This window comes from Amblyomma mixtum, chromosome 10 (genome assembly GCF_055824585.1).
Source record: "Amblyomma mixtum isolate Tamu chromosome 10, ASM5582458v1, whole genome shotgun sequence".
In the NCBI taxonomy this organism is placed as follows: Eukaryota; Metazoa; Arthropoda; class Arachnida; order Ixodida; family Ixodidae; genus Amblyomma; species Amblyomma mixtum.
This window is the reverse complement of record NC_143021.1, coordinates 150,764,736-150,789,664: the sequence shown is the minus strand read 5'-3', so window position 1 is coordinate 150,789,664 and position 24,929 is coordinate 150,764,736. Positions and strand designations below refer to the sequence as shown.

Below are 24,929 nucleotides of genomic sequence, written 5' to 3'. Positions count from 1 at the left end.
AGGTTCATATTCAATAAATACGGTCGTGTTTTATGCGAAGCATACTAATTTAGCTACCACTTCAGCCCTTCACCGTGGTTATGCGCCTTCAAATCACGTGATACATGACGTCACACCACGTGACACGATGACGTCACGACAGTAGAGAAACGGGGGCCCACCTCGCGCCGTCGCTGTGGTTGTGCGCCTCCAAATCACGTGACACGATGATGCCACACCACGTAACACGATGACGTAACGACAGTGGAGAAATGGGGGCCCACCTCGCGCCGTCGCTGTGGTTGTGCGCCTCCAAATTACGCGACACGATGATGCTTCGCATTCGCCAGGCTTAACCAAGTTAAGCCTCAGCCATTTTTATGCGAAGCATATTGCTAGAGCACGGCCGCTTGATGCAAAGCGCAAAGCGAGGCGCGGCCAGCCACGTCGCGCCGCCGACAATGGGTGAGCATGTCCTGGCGGAGTTTACAGTCGCGGCCGCTGTTTTCGGTGGGGGCGCCACTGTTCGGGGACAGGTCCCGGGAGTGGACTCCCGAAGCGCTCCTTGCTTCGTCGTGTTCGAGCGCGTTTGCCTCGTGTAAAACCGCGTTTGCGTCGTGTAAAACGGAGTTTGCCTTCCATATTCAATGCAAAATAAAAACCACTACTACTACTACTCACGTTCCTCATGTCTGCAGTGTTTTATTTGGATTTTCTGCTGTGCGCGTGAGTGAGCACGTTTGCCTCGCGTCTGCGGTGCTGGATTTGGACTTTTCGCGTGCGCGTGAATGAATGTTTGCCTCGTGTCTGCCGTGCACTCTTTGGGATTTTCGTGCATGCGTGTGTGGAGGTCAGGGACGTGTATGGGGCACGATGCCGCGCATCTGCCGTGTGCCACTGTCCGTCACGAACTCCAGAAAACAGCCAACTGTGAGATATCATGAGTTTCCCTCTGAACTACAGCGTCGAGAAGCGTGGCTGAAAATATCGCTCGCCAAGGACTGTCAGGGAAAGGAAGAGAGTGGGTGCCAAGCGACAGGTCTCTGGCATGTTCCTTGCATTTTACAGAGAATGACTACAAAAAGTAAGGTCAAGGAAGGTTCTTGTGAATGGTTCCTTCCTTTCTTGTATGACCATGCAATAAAAGTGTCAAGTACTTTGTGGTTTTCTCCGCTGCAGGTGGGCTTATGAAGTTCCAAACCTTCAGCTATGATCGTTTTTTTTTATAAATTGCAATAACTTGTGTATATAAGAGCCAAAATTCGACGTGACACGAAACGGAAATTTACTGCGTGTGACCAGCTGTGCGTGTCCGTCTCATTCACGGTCTACATGGGGTAGCGAGAAGTGAATAAAAATCAGGGCGCACTTTGACGTTCTAAAGTGCGAAGAGGCGAAAGCCTTTAACCGCCTCTGTCGCTGCCCTCTGCTTGGCGACTGTTGAAGATCGTTTGGCGACTCTTGAACGCTTCCGTACGGCATCGCGAGCGCTTTTCGTAGCAGGCGACATTGGAGCGCGCGCGGGCTGCATCCTTCTTCGATCAACGTTCAGAGAGCACCTGAGAGAGCTCTGGGTGATACGACCATTGTGCAAACTTTTGACGTCAGTGTACATGCGCCGTTGTTAAACCACCTGAAAATTGCGCATGGGGCACTGCGCGTGCGCAGTGTGCGCGTATAGTGGGTATCATTAACTAATCATCATTACTGTTCGTACATCTACTGTTTCGCTCCTGTTTCGCTCCTGTGCACCGTTAGCAAGGTAATGGAGCACTTTATTTTTAAGCATATAAGCAGTTTTCTGGCAAATAATAATTGTTCTGAGGGACAGCACGGTTTTCGACGTGGCCTATCCACGGTTACGCAACTGCTACACACTACTAATGATCTCATGGTAGCTTTGGATCAGGGTGGGCAAATTGATATACTGTTCCTCGACTTCGAAAAGGCGTTTGACCGAGTCTGTCACAAAAGGTTATTACTTAAGCTAAAAAGTGTATTGCAAAGTGAACAAATTTTGAATTGGCTTGATTGTTACTTATCCAATCGACAACAGTATGTCTGTATTGAAAACTCACTTTCTTCATCTGCCCCTGTATTATCCGGTGTACCACAAGGTTCTGTCCTTGGAGCTCTTCTTTTTCTGATCTATTGAAATGACCTGTCTTTGGATTCCTCTGTACAATGCCGGTTCTTCGCCGATGACTGCATCGTGTACCAGGTCATCGAATCTGTGCAAGATCAAATTGTGCTACGTGATTACCTCTCTGCAATTAACAGTTGGTGTCAATCCTGGCTTATGAACCTAAATGTCTCTAAATGTGCCCACATGATGGTCACAAGAAAGAAAAAACCGTTAATATATAGTTACAAAATTAACAATGCTGATGTCAAGCGGGTTGACAACTTCAAATATCTTGGTGTTATAATTGACTCCAAATTAACGTGGAACGCACATGTTGAATATGTTGTGTCGGCGTCACTAAAAAAGCTGTGGTTATTAAAGCACCGCATGAGGCACTGCACTAGTGCAACAAAACTTGCAGCATCCACGACACTCGTTAGGCCAATTCTTGATTACGCTGACACTGTTTGGGACCCTCATACTAAGAAAAACATCAATCACATTGAAGGGGTACAAAAGAAAGCACTTCGATTCATTTTTAACATTACCATAGAAGTATCTCTGTTTCAAACCTGAGAAGACGAGCTGGGCTCCCATCGCTAGAAATGCGCCGTAAACTACACCGCCTACACATGATGTACAGCATTGTCAACCACCATGTGAAAATAAATTTTCATACTTACATGCACTTCAACGAATCCAGGAAAACAAGAGGGAAGCACAGCAAAACAATTGTAATGCCGCAGGTTAAAACTAACGCCTACGGACACGGACACGCTGGCGAGTCATGAGCCATAAAACTCTTACGCCTTAAAAGTAGATCGAAAGCTTCAGGCGCATTAATGCAACATCCTCAGGTACAGCCGCGCGCGCCGTCGTGCATCGTATAGGCGGCCGTTATGGACAGCGTTCAGGCATACACTTCCTACCTGCTGCGGTGATTGTGACATAATCGGCGTTTTCAATGACTACTTAAAAATGCAATCTTTAATGAGCAAGTAGAAAGCGCACTGTTTACGCCCTCAAACAGTGAGCAACGGACGTACCGACGCAGCTGTCGCGGCGTTTCCCTGCGAGCAGGTGTCCCCGAGCAGTGGCGCCGCGGCGGGCGCACGGAGAACTAGACCCAAGACGCCGTTTCTGTGCGACGTGGCGGGCCGCACCTCGCTTTGCGCTTTGTATCTAGCGGCCGTGGCTAGAGCTACCACTCTCACGCAGTCTTCGTGGGACCCCCACGTGACACCGTGACGTCACACCACGTGACATCGGATGAGAGAGCCGGCCTCCACCTCGCGCCGTCGCCGTGGGACCCCTAGCCGTCACGCCACGTGACACCGTGACGTCACACCACGTGACATCGGATGAGAGAGCCGGCCTCCACCTCGCGCCGTCGCCGTGGGACCCCTAGCCGTCACACCCGCGCATTTCGAACGCGCGTTCACACTCGGTGTAGGTGAAACGCTCGCTCCACCGGGCAGGCAGACGCGGCTTCCGTGGCAATCCAGGCGCTCACCCAACGCGCGTCTCGGGGTTAGTCGGCGTTCCGCTGTAGCCATGCCGTTGTCTTTCCCCACGACGAAGGCTTCTAGTGGTTGTATTAAAATGACCAAGTATTCAACCAAGGAAAGCCATGTATTACCAAGCCTAGCCACTAATATGCTTCGCATTCCCCAGGCTTAGCCAAGCTGAGCCTCAGCAATTTTTTATCTTTGAATTGGTTCGACAATGTGGCTTCCCGTTAGTAATGAGAGACATCGTGTATGCAGGTTAAAATTCTTTTTTTCAGTTACTAACAGGACGTTACAATATTAACACCTATGGTATCTGCTTTTTTGACAGGCTATAAGACACGACTACGACAAGACAGAGCTATGTTGCCCTAAACTCAAGAATTAATTCTTTATTACTTTTACTTCCCACGAACTATAATTGATTGGAATAACCTCACCAACGACGCAGTCACACGGAAATAATTGAAATATTTTGAAGACCACCTCAAATAATGTACTGATATTGTTTTGCCTTTATGTAAGTGAAATTATGTACATCTATCCTCCTTGCTAAGGTCTTGAACAAAGACCGCAGTATGTAACAATAAAAAAATCTTCATCCGGTGTCTTCATCCTCTCCCTTACAAGTGATTAGGGGGCGAGGAACGGTTGAAAGGTGAAAGGTGGACAGAGGCAAATTCCCCTTAAACACCACCTATCAGGTGGAGACATCAAACAGACGGCGAGACCTCCGGACAGTTTTCGCCTTTATGGCTCTCCTGATGCTATCGGGCTAAAAAACTATCTCTAAAAGACGTAGTCAAGCTTTCACGGCCTACTCACGCTGTGTGAACGAAGAGTAGGGCTATCCACAATTTCCACGGGGGTTCAGCAGCTCTTGACGCTCCCATGCTTGCCGCCTGTCCTCCTCACGATATGGGCCATTGAGCTTCTACGGTGGCTAAGTTTCCACACGAAGAACAAAGAGTACAGCCACTTCTAAGCAATTACCTTTACAAGTACTTGACTCGCGAGATCACGGAGTTATCTTGCTGAGTTTAGCCTTGCTTGGGCATGGGAGTAAAGGGGTTTACACACCTGCGGCGCCAGTTCTCTCTTGAATCAGAGCTGTATAGGGCAATACATACGGTGCCAGAGAACGGGTGGTCTGTGAAATCTCAAACCGTAAGCTTACGATGTAAAGTAGCCTTGTTTGTTGCCACGAGGAGGGAAACCGACAAGAATGCACGCGATACGTAATTGCCGCCTCCAAGCACTTCACCGCCACAGCTAGACCCCTTTACGTTCCAAGCGTCTGATATGCTAGAATGGCCGAGCTGCCATAGAGAGAGCATGAGAGCCACTTATCAGCTGTCTCTTGCCCAAGTGTCTAGTTGCAAAGAGGCTCGGTCTATCTTTCTGGGGCTCGTCTTTCGTACGGGAAATAGTTATCTTGCGTAGCGGCCAGCACGTCAATTGGTATAAGCGCTGAATATGACCCTCTATGGAATTCAAACAAAGGGTTTTTAAGCAGCCTAAATCAGAGAAGTCGCGCCGCAGGGCGGCATGAGAAGAAATGGCTGTCGGGAAGTGTGGATATTGTTGACTGGTATCGTTTTATAAGTTCTTTCTGCTGTCCTGGTTTCGCTGGTGTTTTGCTGGCTGGAGTTACTCGCCCGAGGTATTGCTATGCTAAACAAAGTTACCGCCGCTAGTTTACCGTGTTCACGCTCAAAGCGACTCGCATTTCCTTCATGCGGGCATTTGAGCCAGCTCCTAAACTGACCTGAAAAGAGCATCGTCAGTGTGCGGCGGTCGCTGGAGCAGAACCGAAACGTCTCTGTACTCAAGATACACAGGGCTACGTTCAGGAAGAGGTCAGCCAAGGCTCTGGCCCGAATGGTAAAGCGGAACCGAATGCTAAACAAGATTTTAGTGTAACTGAAAGAGGAAGACTCCGCCTGATGCTCACAGCTGCATACCGTCTGCCAAGAACTCAAGGAGGCCGTGCCTCGCAACCATTTTCTCACCCACGTTGACACTAATCTTCAAGATTGCAACAATGCCTCAGATTCCGTCATCATTGACGCCCTGATGCAGAATAGGGAGAGGGGTTGTTTTGCTTGCCTCAAGAACTTTTTTCTTTTTTCGAGGTAAAATATTCTTGGAGTGGACCGAATATTTAGGGTTCAGCCGAGATTTTCATTCACAGAACGAAAGGGGCATTCAAAGAATGCCCCTCAATTGACGCCTTCCAGCCAATGACGTCATGGCGATTGGTTGACGCCATTGCTTAGAGGGCCTCCTTTGAGGGGCAACGGCCGCTTTTTTCTTAATTTCCATCGGATTACTGCGCGTGTTCTGCAAAATTCAGGCTGGTGTGGAAAGGGGGTGGCGGCGCGGTTCCTAGTCTTGGCTCCGTGAAATATCTGGGAGAAAAAGGCTCTGTGTTTATTCCTCCTGTGTTTCCGAATTCGGGTTCAGAACACCGCCGTTAGAGAAGCTTCTATAAGCTCTAGCCAAGGTTGAGGATAAGCTCCATGCCTAACGGTCTCATTGTGTCGTCAAAGCGACATTGGCCGATATTCAGTTATATTGGTTTGCGAAAAAGGAGACAGGTGCAAAATATATTATTTGTTGCGTAACTACGTTCAGCACCAAAATTATGCATAAAAGTAAGACTCAGGCTTAGAAAAAGAAAAGTTTAAAGTTAAAATTTGGCATGAAATTTAGTTTAAACTTTAATCAATTTCCTTGCATCCGGTTGAAAGAATTAAATTTTGTTTTCTCATAAAATATGTGTGCTACTACTGTTAAGCGACGCCAAAGCACTCGGGCGAATGTCTTGACAGCGTACGTTTAACGCAAGAGCGGATAAAAAGATTACCGTGCATCGCAGTGCTTCCGTAGTTTCCATTGCGTGTTCTGTACAGCGTTATGTGGCACGCGCGTTTCATGAATTTCTGATGCATCATTGCAAGAGTACAGAGTAATCAGCCAGTTTTTTTTCTCAAATATACGAAGCCGCCATCGGCTAAAAGCGAAAGCGGATTTCGTGTTATGTGTGCTCAATAGCTGAGGCTATCGGTTCTGTGGACAGGCTGACCCTTGTCAAGGCAAAGGATAAAAGAAGAAAGCTGACCATACGCAGCCCCGCACAAGCTCTGATAAGCGCAATAATAAAAACTGCGTTTTCTGTCGTGAGCGCATGCCTGACTCGTTGGCGCAACGGTAGCGCGTCTGACTCCAGATCAGAAGGTTGCGTGTTCGAATCACGTACGGGTCACTTTTATTTTTTAGTGGGCTATTTTCGTCGCCAAAATGAACTACTTCGTTCCTAAGTCATGCTCTTGATTTTGTTGAATGATTAAATGACCTACATTCATACATATGACGTTTTCAAGTCATTAAACGCGCCATAAAGAACTCGGCAGGGATTTCCTGTATACAGGGGCATGGCCAGGAGGGGGGGGATAAGGTGTAGAACACACCCCGAAATTTTCTGAGCGCTGAGGTCCCCCCCCCCCACCTTTTCCTTTTGGCCTTTTTTTCGCTTGTGCTATGTACACACCACATCTATACATTGAAGTGTAAAAAAAATGAAAGTAAGGAGAGTGTTGGTTTGTTGACATATACAGTTCCTATTATAATAGGAAGCGGAAGTTAGGGGAAACAGTCACCCTACTTCGCCTTCGTACGACGTATGACACTCCTTTTAATGGTGGGCACAGTTCACCCCATGAAACATAAGCTTTTCACGTCAGCGTACGTTTTCAGCCGTTGCATTGGCTTCAAAGGATCATAAACTGTCGCGGAAATAAAAAGTGCGTCTTTCTTTAAAGCAGCCCTGCGTCCGGTTGGTGCGGACGCAGTTTCACATGCATGGGGAGGAAGTTTTCACAAATGCCATTCGTTCGTAGTTACTGGCACTGTTGTAGAGCGGAAGCTTTTGTGTGGTTGTGTATATTATGTGAAAGTATTGTAAATAGCGGCGATTTTTCGTACGAGTGTTTTTTTTTAATGACTGTTCTTTACGAATGAAGCCCTGGATGTCCTTTGTGCACTCGCATTATATAGATATTATAGTGAACAAAATAACCAACACTTCAGCTTCATTGCAGCAGAAATTTGACGAAGTTATTGCTCTCGCGCAGGATCTCGCTTTCATTTTTTTTCTTACCGGCGGCATATAACATCCCCCGAAAAATATTTCTGGCTACGCCACTGGCTCTATATCTACCTCAGTTAACAACAAAAACTATCGCAAATGTGACTAATAGTATTTCAGTCTGCACAAATCATTCCTACAAGGAACGTTGTCTGTTCAGCGAATTGTCTTGCACATAATCGCTATTCAGGCCGCAGTGGCTTAATTAATTAATGAGAATTGCTCAGTTTACCGTCACGATGGTATATGAGCGATATGCGGGAATCCGCGCTTTGGGCTCCCGTTTAATTCAGGTTCCTTGAGATCCTCTAATGTGCGCTGACATTGCACAGTGCTCGGGCGCTTTTTGGGTATCGAAACGCTGTCGTCGCAGCCGGGATTTAACGCGTTTCTTATGACTCAGCAGGCGAGCGCTCAGACCGCTGAGGTATCCCGAGTATGGTGGACCACCATGAGTATGGTGGTCCCGTTGTCAGAAAAAAATTTGTTGGTGGTCTGGACTCGCCATAGTTTATGTGCATCCTCCTAAGTAGGCACACTAGATGCGAGAAGGCGCGGTAGCGAGCCGATCTCGGTCGGCGATCTCATGACCTCAAGCAGTTTGCATCCGCTGTGTGTTTTGGTGTCACTATACAGGGTGGTATGAAAGGCGGAAAACAGGCCGGCAACGTTTATAAGAAATATTCAGGTGCAAAACTTGCCCACAAACTTCGACAGATCATTATTAGGGGCAACATACCCACTTTAATAGGCACGCTGCAATTCCTCACTACTCACATCCACCAAGTCCAGTTTACAGCCTCAAGTATTTCTATTTTTTCGCGTGCATGCCGATATAGTTTTCCTTCAGATCGTCAGCCGCTCAGCATCGTCGGTGCCAGCATGCAAGATGAGCTCGCTGGAAGGAACGCCAGGGGCATATTCTCAAATAAGTGCAGTGCACAAATTCGCACTGCACTAGCGACTGAAACAGCCGAAACGTCGCAGCTGAATTGTCGCACTGATGGTTTCCTTTCGCTGCCGGCGCTTGCGCATATAGTGTCGGAGTTCTCCTGCCAAGCACTAGAGTGCAAGGCCGATTCCCGACTACGAAGTCAGTATTTGTGATGCAGGCGCAATGCGCAAACGACCTTGAGATTTGTGTTCATATATATATAAAAAACAAAGCCACAATTAAACAAGCGCCGTACACGCCACACCAGCGAACATGGAGGAGAAAAAAACTAGGAGGGAGCGTGACGTCACGCGCTCAGCCTCTGCCAGCCATCCTCCTCTGACGCCGCTGCCGAGGGCCGTTTTGCGCACAGACGCTTGGGAAATAGGCCCTCCACAGTTACCAGACTGCCAACCAGCTTGGATTGCGGTGCTTTTTAGTTAAAGTTCATTCTTTGACGTAGCGCACAAACGCAGCGCCACACAACGAAAAAGCGAAACCGAAATCCGGCTAAGAGCTACCGCTGCCTTGTCACTTGAGGTCCTATTGCCCATGGTGTTTTACACTATATTTTTTATTATCAGGCTTCAAGATTATGACGTCATGCTCCTTCCTATTTTTTTTTCCTCCTTGGGGGAGTAGCAGGGTGCCAGTGTGGATCTGCAGAACGCCGACATCACATGTGTTTTTGGGTTAGCTTTAGCAGGATGTTCTTGCAAGCTAGCTCATTGATATCAAACAACGTTAACTGCTGGATTAGCTAATGCCCGTGGTGTATTATTAATTTATTTTCTTCTTCTTCTCGACCTATTGGCGCAGTCTTATCTTTCCTTTAGGTTAGAGGGCGATGCTCACCTGAAACTAGCTAAAAAAACGAACTAATGTGCCCACCTAACGTCGAAAGAGGTCGGGAAACATGGCGGCGTCCATCCTACCCAGAGCCGTCGCCTTAGCAACCTAGGTGGGCTGCCTAAGTCACGTGATGCTGTGGTGTCATCACAACCTGCCCACTGCATTGTGAAGAAACTGAAAGCCGTAGCAAGTGGCAGTGAAATGAATGACTGGTCGCGAGAGGTTTTTCGAGAAGAGCAACCTGGGTCGCACGAGCGCCACAGTGGCAACACCTGCCATCGCAGGGCTGCTGCGCACCGTTTAACCGCTGCTCCACTGCGGCAGGATTGGTATGAGGACTCCCAGGGATCTTTGAATTTTAAGTAGGGTATGACTAGTTCAGCACTTATGGTCATTAATACATTAAAGGTACCACGTTACACCCTTAAGGAGGGGTTAAATGTTTCGTCCAGTTTTATTAATGCTTCTACATGTCATGCACCGTCCTTAACAAATACGCGAATAGACCGCCTATACACTGTTTTGGTCAAAATAGCAGAACATCAACAGTGCGCATTCGCGGCTTGCCATTGCGTGCGAAGCCCAGCAGGCGTATTATTCGTTTAGTGCTAGCTTAGTTCTCGTGAGCGACAGGCAGACGGCGACGCCTCGAAACCGGTACCATTCAGAGGCAAGAACACATCTGGTACTGTACAAGTTACTACTGCAAATGAAAGACAAATTATTCAAATTTTACGCCATTTCTGAGTACCTGGCTAAATAAAGCGAAACATTTATGGAAACGGAGCAAGTGTTGACTTTCCTCCCGAACAGGTGGCGTAGTCCCACAGCAGCCGCTCTGTCGCTGCCCTTAGAAAGAATAGTCTAGCACGTCAATCTGAACAAATGGACAACAGATGGCAGTGCATTCTCGAGAGCGACCACTGCCCTGTCCGTGCGTTCTGCAAGTCGTAGGCCCCCCATGCGTGACGCTGCACGCGGTCAGCTCAGATGCCGACAGAGAAGTCGTTAAGGGCCCGTTCACACTTGACCAAAATCTGGCCAGCGAAGCGGATTCGGCCGCCTTTGACGCCGACCTGGGAGGAAAGCGGCGCGGCGAGACCGGTCCGTCCAAGAGCGATTACCGCAGCCGGAAAAATTCCGCGACGACAAATATGGCCTACTTAAACAAGGGAGTTGCGCTAAAAAAGACACGGGCGAGAAAAGGACAAGGACGGGCGCAATCCTTGTCCTTTTCTCGTCCGTGTCTTTTGTAGCGCAATTCCCTTGTTTAAGTATGTACGACCGACTCGCCCAATAACGTGCTCTGACAAATATGGCCGCGCCCTTTCTAGCAGGACCCCTCGCTTCGGATTGAATTGGTCCTTGATGCTGCCCTTTTCAGATGGGCCGCCGGTCTTTCGCTCCGTCTCACCTCGCCCTCTGAGGATTCTGCCGATGCTAGGGCTAAAAGGAGCGTCAGTTTGTTGACAATAACGGTTGCCGTCATGACAATGAGATGGCGTCACTAGGCTGAAATTATCGTTGCAGCTGTTTGCATACACTGAAATAAAAGTGGAAATGGGCCTGCGTTTAGCGGACGTAAGCGTGGATACGCTTATGGTACGTAGACAGGGTCGATTCATCCTCTTTTCTAATCATGTCTGCGCGCGCCTAGAGCGGCGACATGGTGGCCGGGAAGTGTGAGGAAAAATCAGACACAGTAGCGGAGCCGCGGTTCCGCTTCCCCCGGGCGTCAACAGATGAGAAAGTTCCTTTGTTTTCTCCGGCGAGCGAAATCCCTTTCGCTCACCGCAATTTTGGAAAGTGTGAACCGGCCTAAGTCACAAACATGTCCTTCACATAGCTTTCGCTCTAAAGTGAAAAAAAAAAATAAAAATAAAAAAGAGTACCAGGACTGCATTCCACTTCCACCGCGCACTTCTCACCTCTCCCCAGCCAACCACTGCCGACCTACAGTGTGCCGAGTTTCGGCCGTCGGGTGCCAGCTGCGACCAACTGGGGTCGCATTAGAGCTATGCACCCGACCGGCGTCAACGCGTGTCCCACCGGCGTGCATCGGAAGCCACAGCCTACCGCAACCTAAACGCGCGCCTCGAGTCACTCGTCCACACTGCGGTGAAGGCACAGGGATTTCAAGGTGATTATATTTCCCCAAGGTCCAGTCGAACGCCGTTATAACGAGGCGATTTAGGCCCGAGGTCTTTAACACAGTTCATAAGACGCTGCAGGTACTCTTGCTGCTGGGGTGGTAGCTGCGCTAATGTGAAGAAGTCTCCGGAGAGACCACGCAGATACTTCTGTCTCCGTGGAAGAGACGCAGAGAACTACCGTACACCAGCTCGGCTGCTCTGAAGCCAAGGAGCACAAGAAGCAAGGCGTCAACGCAGTGGGCGCAATTGAGGCAGGTAGCTAGGGCGGCCTTCAGTTGGCGGCGGAGGCGTTCCACCCTGCCGTTGGTGCATCGGTGGTACGCAGTGGTGCGGTAGTACCGGGCGCCGAGAAGCAAACAGGGTGGACTCAAACTGGCACCCATGGCCTTTTGTTGCGCTGCCAGGACGTTCAACAAGATGATATTCTCACATGCTTCCACAGAACCTCGACGGAAGAAGCAGAAGATGGACTGACCAGCAGAGAGAAAATGAAGAGAAAGAGCTGAAGCACGCTGGTAGGCTTCCTGCTTCCATCCTGCTCCGACCGACCCCCTCTGTGAATAAACCCCCGTGCGTGCTAAGCACGTAACAGTTTGGTGAGAGGTGCTGGGTATCGACCACGGAGCATTCCATCTACCGAAGGAGCCGTAGACTCGCAGGCTTCCCACCACTGCCATCGGACATGCCTGGAGACGACAATGCCGAGCAACCCGGGATATTCACAGCGAACAACTGGCCACATTATCGAGAGCCCCGCACATTTTTTGGAAAACCTGAAGAGGAAGTTGACGAGTGGCTGAAACACTACGAGCGGGTGAGCAAATACAATCGCTGGAACGCTGCTACTAAACTGGCTAACGTGGTGTTTTTCCTTGCCGCCACTGCCCTTGACTGGTTCGACAATCATGAGGATACACTGAATTCATGGGCTACTTTTACGACCGAGTTCAAGAAAAATTTTGGGGATGAATCGGCAAAGAAGAAGCGTGCGGAACAGACATTTCTTCACCGCGTGCAAGTACCCGGAGAAACTTGCACGGCATACATCGAAGCCATCTTAAAGTTATGCAAGCTAGTTAACTCCAGTATGCTTGAAGAAGACAAAGTCGGCCACCTTCTAAAAGGAATTGCGGAAGATGTTTACAGTTTCCTGATTAGCAAAGAGAGCCTGAGCACCACCGCTGACGTTATAAAACATTGCAGAACATTTGAAGCTCTTAAGCTGCGTCGAATCACCCCTAAATTCGGAAGATTGGCCAATGTCACCTCTATAGCCAGTGTTGAAGCCTATCCTCCAAATTCAATGGCTGATATGATTCGAGAGATTGTGCGCGAGGAATTGTCCAGATCCCGGGACACCTTCTGCCGCACAGATTATCTGCGGCACAGTTCCGCACCGGAGGAAGATGTTGCCGCCTGTCCGTGGGCTCAACCTAACGGCACTTTGCCCATGGACAATCGGAATATTGCCCAACGTTATGGCCACCAGCCGACGGAAAGGAGGCCCACCTACCCAGAAGACGTGGTTCGTCAGCAGCGAGATCCTGGCTCCAGCCAACGTCGCGACTTTGTTCGCCAGGACTTTTATGGCGGTTGCTGGCGCTCTCAACCTTTGTGCTACCGGTGTGGCATTGCAGGGCATATTGCTAGATATTGACGCCGTCGTTTCCCGACTTCTCAGGACTGCCAACCCCCGTAGCATACTTACAGACAACAGCACACCGCGCAGCAGCGACCCCCAACGTCCGCTTGGGAGCCGTACCGTCCGAGCAATTTGCGGGGTTCATCACCAGCATCTGACCGCAGTGTGACGCCGCCACCTCAGCGCCTACAAGAATTTAATTTCACTGTGGTGCATAAAAGCGGCCGTAAACACTCAGATGCCGATTGTCTTTCCCGTTTGCCGCTTCAAACGACTGATGACGATGCAGACAACTTTGATGAATACTTGGCGTCACTTTCACAAGCCTTCCCCGATCTTCAAGTTTTCCGAACTGAGCAACGCAAAGACCAAACATATTCCTCTTTGTTTGATGCCGCTCGCGATTCTGTGAAGAATACTGTTTGCGTTCGCGACGGTTTGCTTTATAAGAAGAATTTCGCTTCTGGAGGAGCACGCATGCTTCTTGTCGTACCCGAAAACCTACGCATCACTGTTCTTGAAATGATGCACGACGACGCCACGTCTGGGCACTTGGGAGTGACACGCACACTCCACCGCACACAACAACGATTTTACTGGCCTAACATGCGTTCAACCATCCAGCACTATGTAGCCAGCTGTGTGCAATGCCAGCGCTTTAAGCTGCCGACTTCAAGTCCACCGGGCAAACTGCGGCCAATCACACCTCAAGTTTGAGCAAGTTGGCATTGACCTCCTTGGACTTTTCCCACGGTCCTCTAAAGGAAATCGATGGATTCTTGTGTGCGTAGACCACTTAACCCGTTATTGTGAGACAGCCGCGATACCAGCTGCTACTGCGTCTGAAGTATCTAACTTCTTACTTCGATTCGTCATTCTTCGGCACGGCCCTCCTGCAGTTCTCATTAGCGACCGTGGACGCCAATTTACAGCGGACGTTGTTGAAGAACTTCTCCGCCTCAGCAGCTGCAGTTTTCGCCACTCCACGCCATATTATTCCCAAACGAACGGTGTGGTAGAACGCACTAATCGGACGCTCACCACCATGCTTGCTATGTACGTCGCTGCAGATCTTAAGGACTGGGATGGCGTCCTCCCGTTCATTACTCATGCATACAACACAGCACAACATGAGACAACTGGCTACAGCCCCTTTTACCTGCTCTATGCTCGCTCACCTCGCTGCGGCCTTGACACCATTCTACCATTTTTCATCCACGATGAACCTTCTCTTGCGACCACACTCTGCAGAGCTGAAGAAGCTCGCCAGCTTGCCCGTGTTCGAATTTTATCTTCGCAAGAGCGTTCCAAGAACCGCTACGACGTCCAACACCAAGAAGTTTCTTATGTTCCTGGTGACATTGTGTGGTAGTGGACCCCTCTACGCAAGCATGGTCTGTGTCAGAAACTGCTATCCCACTACACTGGACCGTTTGTTGTGTTGGAGTGCATAAGTGATGTTAATTACGTTATATCACGACTAACTGCTAGCGGTCGACGGTCACGCCAGTCTCAGGTGGTGCATGTAGCCCGCCTCAAGCGATTCCATCCCAGACGGTCTATTTAACTCGCCCGACGGGCTTCGTCTGCGAGGAGGGAAATGTCACGTGCTTCCACAGAACCTCGACGGAAGAAGCAGAAGATGGAATGACCAGCAGAGAGAAAAGGAAGAGAAAGAGCTGAAGGACGCTGGTAGGCTTCCTGCTTCCATCCTGCTCCGACCGACCCCCTCTGTGAATAAACCCCCGTGCGTGCTAAGCACGTAACAATATGTTCATCAAGATGGTGTGAATTATGGAGCATATAATTTCAGACATACCAAGCGACCCACACCTGCAATAAGAAAAAATTATGGAAAACAATTATTTTTCTACCTGTCGGTACACACTTAATAAATTTGAAACTTTTGTTAACTATGTGTCTTCTGGGAAGGCTTTCTCGAAACATATTAACGAGATTTTGTTGACACAAAACATTAGTTTCCATTATTAGAGCTAGATTAGAGTTAGTTTGCATGATTAGAGATTAACGCCATTAGTTTTGTATCTGATTTCTTTTTGGTTTTGGCGTTTGCATCTCTTCTAGCCCTTGATGATCTGTTATTTTCTTATACTTTATGAGATGTGTACTGTGCACTTTCTCTGCTTTTATATACAGAACTCGCAGCTGTGCCTTCGTATGCAACAGTCCGGCGCCGTCCTTGTTTTCTTCTCTGTACGGGCGCGCGTTTACCGTACTCTTGACGCAGCCAAAGGAAAGCGCCACAATATAAATTACCCCTATTACCTAATTCGAAAATTTCACTAAGGGAAGGTGTCAGGCATGCAGCTATGACCTCACCAGTGGCACTCATTCAGTGGTATTCAGTGCTATAGCAGGTACTCAGAGGCCTGGGTTTAGGAACAGGTGGTAGAAAAAGATGTATAGAGAATGCCCTAGTAATCTGCAATTCGCTGAGGAAATTGCCTTGTTAAGTCACTCAGGGGATGAATTGCAAAGCATGGTCAATGACTTTAATAGGTAGAGCAGAACGATGGGTCTAAGAATTGTTATGCAGAAAAACCACACTAATGTGGAACCATCTCAGAAGGGAACAGCAATTTACAACTGGCAGCGAGGTGTTGAATGTGGCAAGGTGATACCTTTACTTAGGGCAGGTAGTGATCGCAAATCTGGATCACGCGAGGGAAACAAATGAAAGAATAACAATGTTGTAGAGCTCATTTTGAAAGTTCCTCCAGATCAAATATTGGAATTTGACAGTCAAGATAAAATACACAACTGCTGTATCTGACCGCTCCTCATCTATGGGGCGGAAACGTGGAGGCTGATGATAAAGGCGCAACTCAATTCGAGGGGAAATCATCGAGCTATGGAAAGAAAAATGATAGGTGTACCGTTAAGGGACATGAAGAGGTCAGAGTGGGCCAGGGAACCAACTCGGGTTGATGACATCATAGTCGAAATCAAGAAGAAATGGGCTCTGGCAGGGAATGTAATGCGAAGGCAAGGTAACAACGGTCGTTAAATGTAACGGACTACTACCAAGATAAGGCGAGCGTAGCAGGGTGTTGCAGAAAGTTCCGTGGGTGGATGACATTGATACCTGTAGTTTTCGGCGATAACTTGGCCGCCGCTTGCGCAGGATAGGGCTAATCGGAGAGATATGAGAGAGACCGTTGCCCTGTAGTGGGCACACAGAGGCGGATAATGATTACTCCTAAGGCACTTACGACTGGGAGTATCGCATAGGGGGCATTGTGTAGACAGCCTAAGTGTTAGTGGTACTTAGCAAAAGTTCGGCACTTAGGCCGTAGATGAAAAGTAAGTGAAGTGGTACTGTGTCCTAATGGCTCAGCGCCATTAGGACATCACTGCCTAATTTACTTATAGGGCACAGGAACTACTCAAGAAATTTTTGAGCAGTCATGTTTTTACAGTTGCCACACCAGGCACTTTTTGAAACCAGATGCAGTGCCAACAATTTTCCTGAGAGTACAGTGGAAGCAGCTAGATGCAACTTGTGGCTGCTCTCTGTTTGCGTCTAGTGGAACCTGTATTCAGTGGGAATATTTTAAGGCTCGTTACGAGTAATTCATGAAAACTACGCTGATCCTAGCTGATGATGTCGACAGGCTGTACTGCAAAAGATAATTGAGAAGAGGCAAACAACTTTTCAACAAAACATTAAATTTTTCAGTTGGGACAAAATATTTACAAATTTTTATGTCAGAACGAGAGTAAAGGCAGGATTGCAAACCAAAAAGAATAAAGTTCTCAATAATTAAATAAAATCCACTATGTATCAGTTGGACTAGATGGGAGGGCTTATGCAGGAGAGGCTGTGTGTCAGGCATGTCTACATTATTAAACAGAATTCTGACAGCGGTCGTGATGTCTCAAAAAGTCTGTGCATAGGGTGATAAGTAATATCAGAGTGAATATCTGAGCTCATGCAATATTTCTACTTCTGGTTGCAAACAGATCTCGCTTTGCCACTTCACGATTGCAATGTCCATTGTGTAAATAACCACAAAAACACAAGCAGGTAACATTAAGTGACCAGAAAGGTCAGTGCTTCAGGGAATAATATTTATATCTCCGGGCATATCTATGCAGGAGCACGCAAGTTTAGAAGGAAACAGTTCATAGACGATGTCCTCACTCGACTCACGAGCTCAGTCACCACTGAGAAAGCCCCCACGCCTGCACGTAAAACGCAATGAATTCAAATGCTAGTGAATATGTTCCTACTTCAGGCCATAAGTGTGACACAGCATCTCATCCAACCAGTCACCTCACCTATACACAAATCCCCTTGCAAGCGCTTGCGCACTGTCACAAGAAAGTCCCCGCGCAAGCGAAAGTGAGTGCGATGCTGTAGATAAATTCCTAGTACCTCAGGTCAAAGCTGTTTTTGCTTCAAAACATGTCTGCACCACAAAATCCCAGCTCAGTAGCAACATCACCACGGAAATCTTTACGCAAGTTCTTGCAGGTAACATGTAAAAGGTAGAAGATGCACAACTCAAAGTCACACTTGGGCTATGAAGCACGCTGGAGAAGAGGATTCTTGAGTAATTTTGTTCCCTGGGGTTCTTATACATTCCTCAAGTTTATTACAAAATAGAGAGTACCAGCTGCTCCAACTAGCCATACAGTATATTCTCTTAAATACTCCTGCATTACACCATGAGTAGTTCGCATTCAACAACTGTTGATACAGTGACAGTAGTGGGGTAGCTTCTCCAGTAGACTGCAGGAATGAACCTGGCCAATGTGCTTGTTTATAAATTAGTATCCCAGTGTCAAATTCAGGCCTGTGTTTCTTTACATTGAAAATGTCGTGTGCTGTCTTATGTCAGATGAATGGCAATGATGCGCCAAATGCAAGGTAAATGTGCTTGTTGATTGCAGTAGAGAAAATAAGTCTTTGCTGCAGTTTCTGAAAGCACACTTCATATGTGTAATGCAAAACCTTTCACCAGTGCAGTGTTAAGTGCAGAAAATGTTTTCGAGGGCAAGGTCGCTTAAGTGTTCAGTAAGTACTCAGTCGTTTATAAGTGTTAAAGCAATTTAAATGTAAAACAGTTGCACATTTCAGCATTTACACATACAGTTATGTGCATTCTGAAGTTTGATTTTTTGGTTTTGTTCGGTTTAACGTCCAAGAGTGACACAGGCTACAAGTGACGCTATTTCTGAAGCTATCTGCACTAGATACCCAGCTGTGCCGCAGGTATAATGAAGAGTGACATGGAACACCCCTTTCTGCATTGTTCATGCGAAATAATTATATTAAGATAGTATGTTGAACACGCTTCTTTTCCAAGTACGAACAATACTGCACTAAGGCAGCCCTATTAGGTGCTGAAACAATTAAGAGCTGAGGTCTTAGTACTGTTTCTATTTTTTTCCGTGTGGCTCCTTGGAGTGTGTGCAGAGATGTGCAAGGTGTAATGCTACATTTTGTAAGCCTGAGACATTATTTAAATGCTATGATATTTTTATTTTCTAGCGTGTACAAAAGTAACATGAGTGATTTTATAGCAAAACTAAAGAGCAGGCATTCACAACATAATTGCTCAAGCTAAGTAACTATCAACTATGAAACCAGCTGTTACTTTGCATTGCTGTTTGTATAATAATTTCACCTACTTGTGATTGTGCAGATACACTGACTGTCAAATTTTGTGTGCAGAACATGGCATGAATTTTTAATATTTCGGAAGCTGTACGCGAGAAAACTGCATTTGGAAGCCCTGAATTTACTCTCAACATGTGATCTTCATAAAATGACCCTTCTTAAGCGCCATAAATTTTCCATAAAGTACAATAACGATTTCTTTAATACTCTTTCTCGTCTCACAAAAAGAAGAAAAGTGCGTGACACTCGCACTTCGCAAGAGTGGGAAGTTCCGCGCACTTGCAGTAACTACGGAAAGCAAATACTTGCTGTTCTGCTTCCCAGTTGTGTAAATAATATTGTGTAAGCTGATTTCTCTTTTCGAGTTTGTTTTTACTTCTTTTTGGCTTCAATTTTATTTTCCTACTTGCATGCGGGCAGTCTGTGTAAATTCCTGCACTGCGTAAGGTTTCGTGCTGTGTCAGCCTATATCAAGTGTATGGGGCCGTGGGCCTCGTCAGGCCGTTTGTGTGACTTTCAGTATACGGCCCCCAGTCTTCATGTAAACTATACTGAACTAAATAAATTTGAAATTTGAAATTTCAACGTTTCTCTCTACCATCGTTGCTATGCACAATACTATGCAGGCGCTCTCTGGGTGCGAGTTTTCCCACATGTATCTTGCAGAAAGTTCTTCTATACGCTTTCGTGCTTCTTTGAACGCAGATTAAAACTTTCAGAACGGAGTCTGTTGCACATTTTGTGTTTTATTCAAACAGAATTCGCATCATGAGAGGCAGTGCTGGAAAACGGAAACAGCACAGACGACAGGCACTCCAGTGTTCGCGTGTGTCGTATCTCTTCTGCCTCGTCTTGATTACGGAACACCAACGAAGTCTGAAAGCCGGACAAGATAGCAGGTCACATTGTAGCACACCTTACTAAATGGACTCCAGGTAACACCAAAATGCATAGGGCATGCTTGTTTTATGACACCCTGGACACCAAAAAAACCTTGCTGAACCTCGCCAACAATCCCCGTTGATCTCGGCTCACAAAAACACAAATCACACGTAATGAGCGGCACAGAATCTCCCCCACCTGGAACTATCTTCGTGCGCTAACAATCGCGAACATTTTGCACGTGAACTAGAAAAGAATTGAACACAGTACGCAAGCAAGCCGCAGCACCGTTCCTCGCACAGCTTTTTAACGCGCACTACGAAGCGCGCGGCCATACCTGGCGAAGTTGCCACGTTAGTACGCTGTAACTGACGTTAAACCGTTAGACATGGTCTAGTTCGTCTGGATCATGCAGCGGACCATGAGCGGATTAACAAGATGGGTGTCGTCCTCAGTTTTCAAAAAAGTGGAGGGGCTTTACGTGGGAGCGGTGCCGCCGCTTTCGCTCTATGGGCTGACAGACAGCGGTCAACGTCCTTCATATACAGGCGCGCTCCGCGTCTGGGCGTGCACGTGCACACAGTATCAACTGTACAATTTCCTTCGCATTCTTGGTCAGGCGCGGAGACCGGCTTCTAGAATCTTCGAGCTCTTTCTGACGCTGCACCGCCACCTGCACATGATTGAAGGGGAGAGGGCACCACTTAGCACGCTCAAGGCTACGGCCTCTCCGTGGGAAATGATTAGAATTTACTCAAACTTTCGACCACCTGTGGATCTTTAACGTGCGATGTGAGTGGACGTTAAAGAACACCAGGTGGACGAAATTTCCGGAGCCCTTCACTACGCCGTCTCTCCTAGCCTGAGTCGCTTTGGGACGTTAAACCCCAATAAACCAATCAAATCTCGAATAATCGACGGCGCACGCGCACGTGATTCCTTTGGCGCCGCGCCGGAGAGCGAGGTGGAGAGCGCCACAACACACACACAAGCTTAGGCGCTTTCCGGGGTTTCACACCCGTGTTCTAGTGGCGCGCGCTGGTGAGACTGCACCCGCGTCGCGTCAGTTTTTTCAATATGTGCCGAATTTTGTGACAGTCCTACAGCAGTCGCAAATGGAGGATTGGCGGGAGGCGCGGCATGCTGTGTCCAAGTGTCCTGCAGTCTTAAATCCGTCTGAGGATTACCATACTTCCTGTTTGTGTTATGGTGCTGCGTTTGCCGCCAACGGTCAAGTTAGGAGGGAGCTAGCTATTACAGGGCTTTTGCGGGCAGCCGTGCTGATGTTTTGGTACTGTTTGATATGTAAAGTCATCTTCCTCCTCACTGTCCTCTCTAGCTTTAAATGGGCTGCAGCCCCATCGCAACAGAAATTACTTCTAATCCTGAAATAAAGGGATGATATAAGAAAACAAACTTGCTCCTCGAGTGTTGAAAAGAGCACGGAATGCCTTACGGCCCTGTTTCATGAGTACAGGTGATGAGGGTTGATTACATGGACCAATGAGTTGCTCAAGAAGTTTTGTATTAGTTGAATAGGCGGACTCTTGGGTCGGTTCTCCGAACGTTGGCTAGGATTGCGCTATCAGTACATGTCTTTACGGAAGTGAATCAGTGCATGGGGAAAATGGTGATCATGTTCTAGACGACACTCTAGGCCAGTGAGCATCGTTCTCTCCATAATGTTTACCATACATGAAATGTGTGATACAGAGCGGAGGTATAACCGTTGAATTCTTAGGTCTGCCTGGTTTTGGTACAAGAATTACAATGGCTGCTTTCCAGATAGCTGGCAGGACACCTTTCTTCTAAACATGGTTGTTATGATCTAGTAGTTCGAGCAACTTCGAGTTATGAAGGCCGCGAAGCATGCTGTTGTAGACTTGACCCTCGCCAGGAGGTGTACGACGCTTTAGTTTGAAGAGTGTCGCGTGCAATTCATGGAGTTCAAATGGTGAGTTTGCCCTCATCGAGGTTTTCAAGGCGAGTAGATGGATAATCAATTGACGGAGTAGGGAGCTTCAAGGGTGGATACAGAGTACCCTGTATCTCGTTCATTAACACGTCTGGCGAGACGTTCATTGTTAGCTTAACTTATACTTGTGTGTGCCGTGATGTGGCTTGGCCAAGAAGGGTCAAGAAGTATTGCCATGCGCGTGCTGTGTCGATTTGGCCGCTCAGGTTACTGAAGAAGAACCACCAGTTCTTTGATGCAAGGTGATCAGCATAAGCTTCACACTCTTGGTTTCGCTCATGTGTACGCATTTGAAGGTAGTTATTGGTTGTGTTTGTTTCCATAATCGCGCCAATGGGCGACGTTTTTCCCGTAGGGATAAAAGATGCTGGTCAATATCAGGACGATCCTCTGTGTGTGTGATGTGTTTTGTATGTTTGCGTACTGTACAGGCAATAGAAGAGCACCACGGGCCTGTTTCTATTTTCGGAGGCACTGTTTCCAGGTGGGTTCTAGCGCGGGATCAGTCCGGAATTCTAGTTTGAGCGTATGTTTCTTTAAGTTGGCGGAGTTGCTGTCGTAGTGCCAGATGTACCTCGAGGGTGAAGTGGTCGTTCTCCAATGGGCCTTGCGTGGACGTTCACGTAGTCCGGAGTGGTCCCATACCCAACACAAAAGGATTTGTGAAAGGAAAAACGTTTATAAACGCAATTTTTTCATATAAGATAACATTGTACTATAACAATCAATATATAAGCGGACCACCCGACGGCAGTCTTACATTTTATTTATTAATGACTTAGCTATGGTACAAAGTGCTTCAAATTGTTTTCTTCGGCGGTCTTAAATGCTTAATGCGATCGATGGAAACAGTTTGAAAGAAAGATTTTGTTGCGTATCATAAGAAAGGACCGTACCTTCAATATTTCCATAGCAGTGTCTTACAATTTTTAAATTTACAATATTTCTGGCTGAGAACGACGGTCATGTCTCATCCAGGTAAGGTCTGAGGTTGCGTGTGCTCCTCGGATGGTTCTCAGTCTCATGGGAATATTTTATCATTTAAAAGCGAGAAGCGATGATTGTTATTGTATCATATAGGTTCGAACTGAGTGGTGTGTCACGTTCACAGTGGCAGTATAGATGGAGAAAGTTGAAGTCACTGAGCAGGAGAGTGGTTTCATTGTTGCCGGAAGGTGAGGCAAGAAAGTCCAGTGCAAGGAATGAGAAGTTCGGTTGGATTGTCTGCAGTGTGTTTGAAGGGGGTGGAGACACCAATTTTTTTTGCCGCGTTCTGGTTTTTCAAACGTTGTGAATTGCACCAGGACGCGTGATACACGCTCCAAGGTGCGCGTATCACGCCAAAAGTAGAAAGAAATCTGATACAAGAACAATGGCGTAACTAAATTTGAACAAATATAAACACCAATCATCATCATCATCATCAGCCTGACTATGCCCACTGCAGGGCAAATGCCTCTCCCATGTCTGCAACTAACCCTGTCATTCGCCAGTTGCGGCCACCGTATTCCCGCGAATTTCTTAATCTCATCCGCCCATCTAACTTCCTGCCGCCCCGTGTTACGTTCGCCTTCTCTCCGAATCCACTCCGTTAACCTTAAAGACCAGCGGTTATCTTGCCTTTGTCAACACCAATTAATCACTCTGATCATGAAAACAAATGTTTTGTGTCAACAAAAATGGCTTAGTCTGTTTTCTGAAAGCCTTTCCAGAACAGCGATAGTTAACAAACGCTTCATATTTTTTATGTAGACAAATACAATGACAATGACTGGTAGACAAATAATTGTTATCCATATGTTTTTCTTATTTTAGGTGTGAGTACCGTGGTATGACTGAAATTATAAGTTCTATCATTCCCATCATCTTCATGAACGTATCATCTTGTTGAACGTCCTTCCACCGCAGCAAAACGCCGTGGGCACGTTTGAGTCCACCCTGCTTGCTTCTGGGCGCGCGGTACTGCCGCATCACTGCGTACCACCCATGCGCCAAAGGCAGGGTGGAACGACTCCACCGCCAACTGAAGGCCGCTCTAGCTGCCTGCCTCAATTGCGCCCACTGAGTTGACGCCTTGCCCCTTGTGCTCCTTGGCTTCAGAGCAGCAGAGCTGGTGTACGGTAGTTCTCTGTGTCTCTTCCATGCAGATAGAAGTATCTCCTTGGTCTCTCCGCAGTCTCCTTCACACCAGCGCAGCTAGCAGTCCAGCAGCAAAAGTACCTGCAGCGCCTTATGGACTCCGTTAAAGACCTCCGGCCCATATCGCCTCGTTATAACGGCGTTCAAGTGTACTTTGTAGAAATATAATAACCTTGAAATCACCGTGCCTTCACCACAGTGTGGACGAGTGACTCGAGGCGCGCGTTTATGGCTGCGGTAGGCTGTGGGTTCCGACCCACGCCGGTGGGACACGCGTTGACGCCGGTCGGGTGCATGGCTCTAATGCGACCCCGGTTGGTCGCAGCTGGCACCCGACGGCCGAAACTCGGCACACTGTTGGTCGGCAGTGGTTGGCTGGGGAGAGGAGAGAAGTGCGCGGTGGAGGTGGAATGCCGTCCTGCTTTTTTGGTTTTTTTTTCTTTTTTTACTTTAGAGCGAAAGCCATTTGAAGGGCACGTTTCTGACTTATGGCCGGTTCACACTTGTCCAAAAATCCGGCGACCGAAGCGGATTCCCTCGCCGGAGGAAACAGAGGACCTTTCTCATCTGTTGACGCCTGGTGAAATGAAACCGCTGCGCCGCTGCTGTTCCGCGCTTTTCGGCACACTTCCCGGCCACTATGTCGCCGCTCTAGGCGCGGACTGATATGTTTAGAAAAGGGCATAAATGGACTCTGCCTTGGTACCATAAGCGTATGCACGCTTACGTACGCTAAACGCAGGTACACTCATACTTTTACTTCAGCCTATGCTAACAGCCAAACCATAAGGTCAGCATAGTGTCGCCATCTCGTTGGCTTGATGGGAACCATGGCTGTCAACAAACTGAAGCTCCTTCTAAGCCTAGAATCGGCAGAACCATCACTATAAATAAGAAACATGCCAAATTTATCACGTACTTTTTCTTATCGGCGAGGTGAGAC

The 24,929-nt window shown here is 47.6% G+C and overlaps 1 non-coding gene across 1 annotated transcript; it reads left to right on the top strand.

The window, feature by feature from the left end:
• The first annotated feature begins 6,808 nt into the window (after positions 1–6,808).
• TRNAW-CCA (transfer RNA tryptophan (anticodon CCA)) lies at positions 6,809–6,880 on the top strand. The gene has a single exon. It is a non-coding gene; the product is annotated as a tRNA-Trp (tRNA).
• Positions 6,881–24,929: the final 18,049 nt, after the last annotated feature.